This window comes from Balaenoptera acutorostrata (genome assembly GCF_949987535.1).
Source record: "Balaenoptera acutorostrata chromosome 6 unlocalized genomic scaffold, mBalAcu1.1 SUPER_6_unloc_4, whole genome shotgun sequence".
Classification (NCBI taxonomy): domain Eukaryota; kingdom Metazoa; phylum Chordata; class Mammalia; order Artiodactyla; family Balaenopteridae; genus Balaenoptera; species Balaenoptera acutorostrata.
This window is the reverse complement of record NW_026645493.1, coordinates 107,801-118,519: the sequence shown is the minus strand read 5'-3', so window position 1 is coordinate 118,519 and position 10,719 is coordinate 107,801. Positions and strand designations below refer to the sequence as shown.

Sequence of the window (10,719 nt, the reverse complement as noted above, 5' to 3'; positions counted from 1 at the left end):
CCCATGCTTGGGCATTCTGTGGGCTCTAGGCATACAGATAATCATCATTCTTCCATCAGCTCTGCTACACAAGCATGACTACCACCCCCATTTTCAGAAGAAGAAACTGAAGCACAACGAGTAGACTTATCTAAGACCTGCCTGAGACCTCAACCAGCCAGGGAGTGATGTATCGAGGTCAGGACCCAGGCACAGTATTGGGGCCAACTCTAGACATCTAAATTTTCTGCCTCTCTAATCAACCTACTAATTAACTATGCAATTAGCTGCATCATGTCTGTTCCTGGCCAAGCCACAGGCTGTCTTGCCCAGCACTGCCAGGGTGTGCACCTGTGCACAGAGCCAGCACACACTAAGCACTAGGGAAGTTTGGGAATGAATGGACGTAGGTCCAAGGCTCAAGGGCGAGGGCTGTCAGTGGATGGTGGCCAGCATCTTGCAGTGGCTCCTCCTACCCTGCAGGCTGCTAGCCAGGTGGTGCCTCCATCGCCTGCAGCTGCCAGTCACCTGGCACGATGGCACAGCCTGGGGGCCAAAGCTCTGGGCTCTGCTGTGCGCTGTGCTTCCTGCGGTCTTTGTGAGCTGTGCACACAAACCACACCCAAGCAGCCATTCAGAGGCATGAGAAAGCACAAGAAAGGAAACCACTTTGGTCCCAAGTGCTGATAAACAGTCCCAGACAGTTTTTACAGGACAAAGGAAGAGGAATGCTCTGGCATAAAATTCACCAGACCTTCACCAGCAACCTCTGCTAAGCCCTACCTCCCCCATCATCTTGCCCTCCTGGCAGCACCACAACCATAGACACCCCCCCCCCCCCCACCTGTTAGCCTGGCTTGGCAATCGAGGCCCTGTGGGAGCTGGCCTCACTTGCCCTCACCGGGCCTCCCAGGCCCCTGAGCCATCCCTGCACAGCAACCCCCAACTGCAGTGTACTGCCCAGGATTCCCGCCCTTGGCACAAGAATACCTGTCCCTGTGGTTTCCGCCTGGCTAACTCATGCTCACTGCCCTCCCGCCAAGAGACCTTCCTGAGCTCCCCTGCCGCCCCACCCCAAACAAAGTCCAGATGCTTGGACCTCAACCTCCCCTCCCAAATTGAATCTCCCAGAATCCCCTCCTGTCCCAGTGCCCAACCTGGCCTCAGGCATGGAGTTGAGATGGCGCACTCCCCAGCACACCACAAGGCAGGGACTGGTTCTGCAGCAACAGCAATTGCTGCAGTGACACTCGGCCAGTGCTGGCCCTGAGCAGACGCATCAGGCCCCACACACTCACTCTGCAACCCTTTGTAGAGGCCCCAGAAACAACACGAGGCAGGTTCCTGTTGGTGCATGGAGACAGTGAGCCAGGAACTTGAGGCCCGCAGCCTTGCAAGCCTGCCCATTTGACCCTCCCAGGCCTGTGCTCTCTGGGCCCCAGTTCCCCATACCAAAAATGAAGGGCTCTGAGGGAAGGGGTCTCTAGAGGCCCAGGACACAGAGATGGCAGGGAGAAAGCGGATTGGTGGGCCTGGGCAGGGTCTAGTCCTGGCTCTGCCACTGACTGCCCCAGCGGTCTGGGGCACCTGCCCAACCTGACACTTTATTTCCTCATCCACACATAGAGATATTCCACTTTTCCCCATAGAGCAGTTCTGAATGGGAAGCACCTGATGCAAGACCATGTGCACAGTAGGTACAACAGACCCTGGAACAATGCGGCGGTTGGGGGCGCAGATTCCTGAGCAGTCGAAAATCCACACATTACTTTACAGTCAGCCCTCCATATCCATAATTTTGCATCCAAGGATTCAGCCAACCTGGGGTCATGTAGTACTATAGTATGTATCGAAAAAAAATCCACATATAAATGGACCCTCACATTTGAAACCTCAGCTCAAAGGGTCAACTGTACTCAGAAACAGCAGCCACAGATAAAAGAATTCAGAGAGATGACAGGGGAATGCACAGCAGCTGGGGTCTCTTCTGGCTAAGGTTGGGACACTGGTGTCCTGGAAATCACCAGGTTCCTGCCCATGAAATCCTACTTGTGTGCAGGACTCAGGCTGGGACTCCAGTGAGTGCTGGGGAGAGAACAGGGGCTTCTGGGGCCTCCCTGACCCCGTGGGCCACCCCTAGGTAACTTCTACCTCATGAAGCAGCCTTACCATGCTGTCATGGGCTCTGTCACCAGCCTGTCTCTGTCATGGAGCTTCTCCTGCAGGGAAAAATCCATAGAGAAGGGTCACCCTGCTCAGTTAGGGTCAGGAAGGTGGTGGGCGGGTCCCCATTCGAGAGGCCCTTGGCGGATGGCTGGGCTGGAGAACCCATCCTGGGAAAAGAAGGAGGGTACTGGGGCAGTTCAGTATGGGGCACAAAGCCTTCGGGGACCGAGTCTGTGTCCACAATTCCCCTGGGCCTGTCGCTGGGCAAGGGGTGCAGCCTGGGAGGCACCACAGAGTCCCACGGGTACCACGCACTGCCCAGGTATGCACCACCTGTTGGGCATTCTCCTCAGGTGGCTGTGAGGATGGAGTGTCTATATTCCCTGATAGAAGCACAGTAGAATCATTTTTACTTTCACCTCCCACTGTCAGGCCTCAACCCCCTCCCCCCCCCCCCCCCCCCCGCCACTGCCCATGCAGCATCTCCCCACCTACAGACGTGCACTGGTCCCTGCCCTCCCGGAACCACCCACGACGTGGCCCCCACCCACTAGAACCTTCCATGGCCTGACCTGGCCTCACCCCACAGAACCATTCCAGGCCTAGCCTCTGTCCCCCAGAACCCTCTAGGGCCTCACCTGGCCTCGCCCTCCAGAACCCTCCAAGGCGGGGCCCCCAACGCTCAGAAGCCTCCAGGACATGGCGTGGCCTTGCCCAACAGAACTCTCCAGGGCGTGTCCATGGCCCCCGCCCCCAAGAACCCTCCAGGACCCGGCGTGGCCTCGCCCCCCAAGAACCCAGCCCCGGGCCGCGAGCTGCTCTGCCGTCGTCTAGTCGACAGGACACTCAGTCACAGGCAAGGTCACTCGCCGCCGCGAGGAGCGGCCCCCGGTGTGGCATCGGGACACCCGGACCCTATGGGCCACCGTGGCCGCGCGCCCGTCCTTGTATGGCAGGCACGACCCCGGACCGCGCTCACCTGTCATGGCGCCGGCACGCCGTGCACCCAGCTGGCCCGGCCAGTCCCCCTGCCGCCGTCAACCCTCTGGCTGGCCGTGCGCTGCCCGTCGACCCCTGTGACGGTCGCCCGCTCTTTCCCTGTGAGCCCCGCCCCCGGCATCATCGCGGCTAAGCCCTAACCCCGCCCTCACTGAGCCCGCCCCTTCCCGATAGGCCCATTCTGTAGCGTCCGCTGCGTAGCCTCGAGGGCTCTAAATCCCCATCCCTCACTCGAGCCCCGCTTCCGAACGCGTGGGCTACGAAAGCTGCCGAGCCCTTAGCCCCTCCCCTCACTGGGCCCGCGCGGGGCATCGGCTCTGTCACCGCGAGAGCTCTAAACCCCGCCCGCATTGAGCCCCACCCTCACGGACATTAGCTCTGTCGCTGCCACAGCCCTTGAGCCCCGCCCCTTGCTGAGCCCGGTCCTCATCAGTTACTGGGCCTCTAGAAGCCTTAAGCCTTGAGCCTCGCTCCCGCCCGCAAGGGGTACCCTCAGCTCCGCCTCTCACTGAGTTCCGCCCCCGCTGTCCTGGGCTACGTCACCACCAGATCCCTGAGCCCCGCCCTTTTCCACGCGGCCCCGCCCCCGCCTGCGTCGATGGCGTCGCCGTGACCACTCTAAATGCCGCCCCCATTCTAGCCCCGCCCCCTCCGGCGCCAGCTAAGTCGCCACGCAGCTCTGTGTCCCGCCCCTCACGCGAGCCTCACCTCCATCGCTCGCACAACCTCTATTATAGCCTATGTTCTCCTCCTTGGCCTTTCCCTGCTTTGGACCCGCTCAGTCTTGGCCTCCCGGGGCGGCCAGGGTCCGTGCCCGTGCGCAGACCCCACCCCCACCCCATGAAGGAACTGGAGGATGGGTGCAGCTGTCGGATGGAAACCCCAAAACTCTTGGGCCGAGTCGTGGTGGTCACCACACGGGAACCATCCCCGCTCCGAACACTGAGAGTGAGTCTGGCCCGGCTTACTGGAAAAGCCCCGCCGGGTCCTACCCCAGTCCGTGGGACAACACGGGCAGTGCCTGCCTGCGGCAGGAGGGCCGTATAGCATGACCTGGGGGTGCACTAGGGGAAGTCCAAGCCTGCTCTAGGTCCCACGGCCCTCCTCCTGGAGGGGGCCTCCTGCCCACCAGTGGAACTGGTCTGACCCCCCCTCCCCCATTACTCTGCATCCCTCATGCTGGGTCATGACTCTGCAGACAAAAAGTGTTGCCTGTGACATCCCAGTAAACATAAATGTTATCCACTATTAAGCCATTAGGCACTGCAGCAACCCCCCTTGAGGGGAATTCAGGATGAAGAAAAACAGGATACAGGCCCCAGATAGTTGAGATGCATATCTAAGGAATAATTTCAATAAGCCCAGATTCTTGTATCTTCCCAAACAGAAAAGCACTAAGATCATTAGCTTGACATGTCTGTTTTTGTGATTAGTAATCTTTTGATGTTCGACTACATGGGTTTTTTGGGGTTTCTTTGGGGTTTTTTTCTTCAGCAAAAACTCTTGTGTATCCTGGCTCCTCCTTAACTCTTTGAAACTGTCAACTGAAAAAAATGCACAACCTAAAAGTTGAGAATTATGTTTTATTTGGTAGACTTTCTGAGGACTTCAAGCCTGGGAGGTAGCCTCTCAGATAGCTCTGAGGCACTGCTCCAAAGAGGTGAGGGAGGAGCCAGGATATATAGGAGTTTTGCAACAAGGACCAGGTAGTTGGAACATCAAAAGATTACTGTGTAAGACTTCCCTGGTCGCGCTGTGGTTAAGAATCCTCCTGCCAATGCAGGGACACAGGTTCGAGCCCTGGTCCGGGAAGATCCCACATGCCGCGGAGCAACTAAGCCCGTGCACCACAACTACTGAGCCTGCTTTCTAGAGTCCGTGAACCACAACTACTGAGCCCACACGCCACAACTACTGAAGCCCCTGCACCTAGAGCCTCTGCTCGGCAGCAAGAAGCCAGTGCAGTGAGAAGCCTGTGGACCGCAATGAATAGACCCCGCTCACAGCAACTAGGGAAAACCCGTGCGCAACAGCCCAAAAATAAATAAATAAATAAAATTTATGTTTAAAAAAAAAAAAAAGATTACTGTTTCTTAAAGAAAACCAGGTATCTCAGGTTGATGAATTTAGTGCTTTTCCTTATATGGGAAGATGCAAGAGTCTGGGCTCATCGAAATCATCCCTTTGATATGCACCTTACCTATCTATGGCCAGTATCCTTTTCTTTCCCATCCTGAGTCCCCTGATGGTGCACCGCTGGGGTTGGCTGCAGTGGCTGAGGGCTTGGGGGGTAAGGGGCAGCCTGTTTGTCTGCATCCTGAGTTCCCTCAGCGCTCTCCATAGGAGGCAGTGGTAGCGGCTGATGACTGCAACATCCTTTTATGTTTACTGTTATAGCAGGCAACATTTTTCATTCACAGAACAGTTCCTCAGAGCTACCTGAGAGGCTGTCTCCAGGGCTATAGTCCTCACTAAGGTCCCTGAATAAAACATAACTGGCAACTTTCAGGCTGTGTGTTTTTTAAAAGTCAGCGGCTCCTAGCATTTACTTCTCTCTGTTCCTTTCACTTTCTAGGAGTAATGTCAGTGGCATAAGTGTGAGATCTAGATGGACAGGGGACACAGTGAGGAAGGGGAGCTCCTAGGCCTGACTCTTTCCTGGGTGGCCAGCATTCCATGCCACTCCCACCAAGGGACAGATAGGGAAACTGGCTCAGAGCAGCAGATTTCTGGACCTTGCCCCTGTTCAGCAATGACAGGGCCTCCGAAGTACAGGATTTGCTAGAGGGACCCCACTCCCTGGCAGACAGGCCCTGTGCCCCTCGGGATGTGCATGCCAGGCAAGCTAGGGCACGGGATCCCCACCCTGTGAGTGGCAGGCAGACGCTCAAAGGGTCAATGGGTGGGCCCTGGGCACTCCCCTCCCCAGATGGGGTGGGGGGTGTGTGCAGTGTCTCCCTCCTTGCGCACTGCCCCACTGCCACTGCACGATTCGGATCGAAAGTGAGCACTCAGGAAGTTGGGCCATGTAGGGTGGGAGGGCGGGCCTCCTGGGGACCCTCCCCAATCTGCTGAACTCTGTGGGTCTCACATGCAGAGGGAAACAGATGGCCCTGTGTGGACTTACTGGTGCGAACTGACGTTGCTCCCCACCTGTCCCTAAACATCCGGGATGCACTGACCCTGACCCTCACCCCCACCCCCACTGCTTTCACTTCTGACTTTTGCTTCCATAGAATTTTGTAATCCTGGCATGCTTTATGTGATCAGAAAGTAAATACAAGTTTAAGTCAGGTAGGGAGAGCTCGTCCCACATGGTGTCTGCACTTGCCACTTGCCTGATCTCCTCAGGGCTGCCCTCCCCTCCAACATGTAGGCAAAGTCAAAAAGCAAACAAGAAACTGGGACATGTTAGCAACTCATCTCCCTAATTAATAAAGAGCTCCTAGAAATCAGAAAGAAAGAAGTCAACATTCCTATATTCAGAAAAAGAGGAAATGCCTAAGGAGCTGCTCAATTTCATTCATAATAAGAACATCGTGTGCCATGGTTACAACTGACACAAATCCAAGATCCTGATCAGACCTTCTGTGGACCAGGCCATGGGAACACCTCACCACAGGGCACCACCACAGGCTCCCCATCCTGTCCCCCCAGGCACTTCCGGCTACCCATCTCCCCACTAGAGTGTCAGTTCCTAAAGGCAGGGCCATGTCTACTTTGGTCACAGTGCCAGACTTACAGCAGGTGCTCTGTAAATGCACTTAGAGCCTAACTAGATGAGCTGAATAAAGCGGCAAGCACAGGCCAGAGGCAGGAGGAATGCAGTGTGTCTGTGGGCTGAGAAGCAGCCTGCCTGGGTAGAGCTGACCATGCGAAGGGTTGGGGTGGGTGATGAGGGGCCTGAACACTGAGGAGGTGCAAGGGCATTCTCCTCCCACATTCTCATATGGCCAAGGGCCACAATTCATTCATTCAATCATTAATTTACTTAATAAATATCTCCTAAACACCCGCCATGAGCCCAACCAAGAGGTAGATTGTCACTGGGAGAGCAGAGGAGCCCTGATCCCATGGAGCTTCCATCAATAGCAGCAAAACACATCTGAGTGCAGGTGCTGAGTGTTGTGAAGAGCAAGAGGCTAGAGGCTGCCTGGGGAGGCTGCCAGCCTCCAAGATGGCCCCTCACATTTTTACTGAACTCAGGTTTGGCTGCTCACTGCTCAAAAGTCAGTAATTGAGGACCAAGTGTCGATAGAAAGAAAAGGTGCTTTATTCTGAAAAGCCAGCAATCTGGGGAGAAGGTGAACTCTTGTCTGGAGACCAATTCCAAAGATTCTGCTCAGCCATGACAACTTTTAAAGGGAAAAAGGGGAAACGACCTCAGTTAATCATTAATGTAAGAGGTCAGATTCATCGTCATTTTTCCATTGCGTGCAGACCTGCTGACTTCTCCTGATCTTCCTTTGGATGCTGTCTTGCTCACATGGTCCCCCTAGAATTGGATGTTCTCTTGCCCATGTGGTCTGCCTTGCAGATGTAGCAAGGGTAAGATAGAGCTAGAGAGTCAGTCATTCTTTAACTACGTAATTCTTCATTCTTACTCCTTTTAATCCAGGAATGAACACATTAGGCTAGGCATTGTGTACATCCAGTAAAGCAAAAATCAGGAGCTGGGTTAAATGTTGCCTAGTGATCTCATCTTTCTGATTAAGGTCTGAAGAAAACAGGGATGAACAAATGGAAAAGGGGCAAAAGAGCTGCTTGCAACATACTGCGTCACACCCCTGTGCAGTCTCCTCCACAGAAAATCAGGCTAGTCTTTGGTGAAATGTGGCAGAGGTGATGATGTGTGACTTCTTTGGCTGGGTCGTAAAGGGGATTGTGGTTCCTTCCTTTCTCTCCTGGATCACTCTCTCTGGGGGAGCCAGCTGCCATGTCATGAGGATGCCCAAGCAGTGCTGAGGAGTATAGGGAGGAGCTGGACCCCCAGCCAACAGCCAGCATCAACTTGCCATGAGGGAGTCCCTGGCTCCAGTCAAGCCTTCAGGAGAAGGCCTGGCCAACATCTGACAGCAGCCTCAAGAGAGATCCAGAGACACAGCCACCCTGCCAAGCCTCACCTGAAACTGTGAGAGATAATAAATGATGATTATTGTTTCGAGCAGAAGGGCGAGGTCAGGTGGTGACAGGCAGGTCACACAGGGTAATACAGGCCAGGCAGCTGGGAGCGGACAATATGAGGGTTATGAGCTGGGGAGGCGGGTGGGGGAATGGAGATCTGCTCTGATTTATCTGTTCTAAAAATAACCCCCTGTACACACAAAAGTATTGAAAGCAGGGTCTCAAAGAGATCTTTGCACACCCCTGTTCAAAGCAGCATTATTCACTGTAGCCAAAAGGTGGAAGCAACCCAAGTGTCCATCAAGGGATAGATAGATAACCAAATGTGGCATATACATAAAATGGAATACTATCCAGCCTTAAAAAGGAAGGAAATTCTGACACATGCTACAACATGGATGAACCTTAAATACATTATCCTAAGTGGGATATTACAATTTATAATGAGAAATATATATTTGGTCTTCATTCCGGTTTCTAGCACAGTTTCTAAAACCCTCAAAATTTCCTAAGTGGTAAGGTAGCCAAAATTCAGTCTCTGTACCCTGGTACCGAATTGAATCGCAGAAACAGAGTTTTGGGTGAAGTAGAAAAGAATAGCTTGTTGGTGAGAATGTAAATTGATACAGCCACTATGGAGAACAGTTCCTTAAAAAACTAAAAATAGAACTACCATACGACCCAGCAATCCCACTACTGGGCATATACCATGAGAAAACCATAATTCAAAAAGAGTCATGTACCACAATATTCATTGCAGCACTACTTACAATAGCCAGGACATGGAAGCAACCTAAGTGTCCATCGACAGATGAATGGATAAAGAAGATGTGGCACATATATACAATGGAATATTACTCAGCCATAAAAAGAAATGAAATTGAGTTATTTGTAGTGAGGTAGATGCACCTAGAGTCTGTCATACAGAGTGAAGTAAGTCAGAAAGAGAAAAACAAATACTGTATGCTAACACATATATATGGAATCTAAAAAAAAAAAAGGTTCTGAAGAACCTAGGGGCAGGACAGGAATACAGACGCAGACGTAGAGAATGGACTTGAAGACACGGGGAGGGGGAAGGGTAAGCTGGGACGAAGTGAGAGAGTGGCATGGACATATATACGCTACCAAATATAAAATAGCTAGTGGGAAGCAGCCGCATAGCAAAGGGAGATCAGCTCGGTGCTTTGTGACCACCTAGAGGGGTGGGATAGGGAGAGTGGGAGGGAGACACAAGAGGGAGGAGATATGGGGATACATGTATACGTATAGCTGATTCACTTTGTTATACAGCAGCAACTAACACACCATTGTAAAGCGATTATACTCCAATAAAGATGTTAAAAAAAAAAAAAAGGAGGGCTTCCCTGGTGGCGCAGTGGTTGAGAATCTGCCTGCCAATGCAGGAGACATGGGTTCGAGCCCTGGTCTGGGAGGATCCCACATGCAGCAGAGCAACTGGGCCCGTGAGCCACAGTTGCTGAGCCTGCGCGTCTGGAGCCTGTGCTCCGCAACGGGAGAGGCCGCGACAGTGAGAGGTCTGCGCACCGCGATGAAGAGTGGCCCCCGCTCGCCGCAACTAGGGGGAGCCCTGGCACACAAACGAAGACCCAACACAGCCAAAAATAAATAAATAAATAAATTAAAAAAAAAAAAAAAAAAAAGGAAAAGAATAGCTTTATTGTTTTGCCACGAAAAGGGGGCCACAGCAGGCTAATGCCCTCAAAACTGTGTCCCAACCTGGAGGAGATAGTGAGTTTTATAGTAATGGTTCAAAGAGGAAAGTGTGATCATCTTCTGGATGAAGCCCTTCACTTTAAACCGTCTCAGTATTTGCTTCTGAAGCCCTCACCATGCACAAGACACAGAACCCAACACACACAAACTGTACTTGCTCTCTCAGGCACTTCTATTCTCAGCTGTTATGACCGGGAATTATAATCTGCTTTTAGTGGCATTATACATTTTTAATTAGTCTAGAATTATTTATTGAGAATGTCATGATGAAAATGGCCAGAATATTCTAAAATTTATGGTGTAGGACACTGCAAAGACTTAGATTCTATTACATTTACCCATTCAGGTCTCGGTTTACATGTGTAGAAATAACTGTCCTGATTATCAAAGTTGTCTCTGAGGATTAAATATGAATGTATTTATAAGTGTTTTAGACATCATCAATTGTTATTTTTAGCTCTTGATCAGAAACTGCCACTGCCACAAAAATGAACTGTTTTCTTTAGTTTGTAACTTGAGGAAATATAGACAGATGCTCAAAATATTTTTAAAATGAATACATTTCTCAGGTCTTTACTCCAGATTAAGTTGCTCCAGCTGCTGCCCTTGTACCTGCTACTGATTTATCTCTCTCTTATATTTAAATATTAGGAGTTCTCCTATTTTAATGGCAAATGCCAACTGCTACAGAAAGCTTTTTTTAACCCCTCCAGC

At 52.1% G+C, this 10,719-nt stretch overlaps 1 protein-coding gene across 9 annotated transcripts in view; it reads right to left on the bottom strand.

Annotated features, from left to right (window-relative positions):
• Window positions 1-10,719, bottom strand: part of LOC130706606 (caspase recruitment domain-containing protein 19-like) — a 102,062-nt gene that overhangs the window by 11,283 nt on the left and 80,060 nt on the right. For 2 of the 9 annotated variants that reach the window (XM_057539287.1, XM_057539289.1), the window contains exon 1: window positions 3,125-3,244. The exons of the other annotated variants lie outside the window; for them this stretch is intronic. The gene's annotated coding sequence lies outside the window, so the exon portion shown is untranslated. Of the gene's footprint in view, window positions 1-3,124; window positions 3,245-10,719 lie in introns of those variants that run through there. 9 annotated transcript variants of the gene reach the window in all.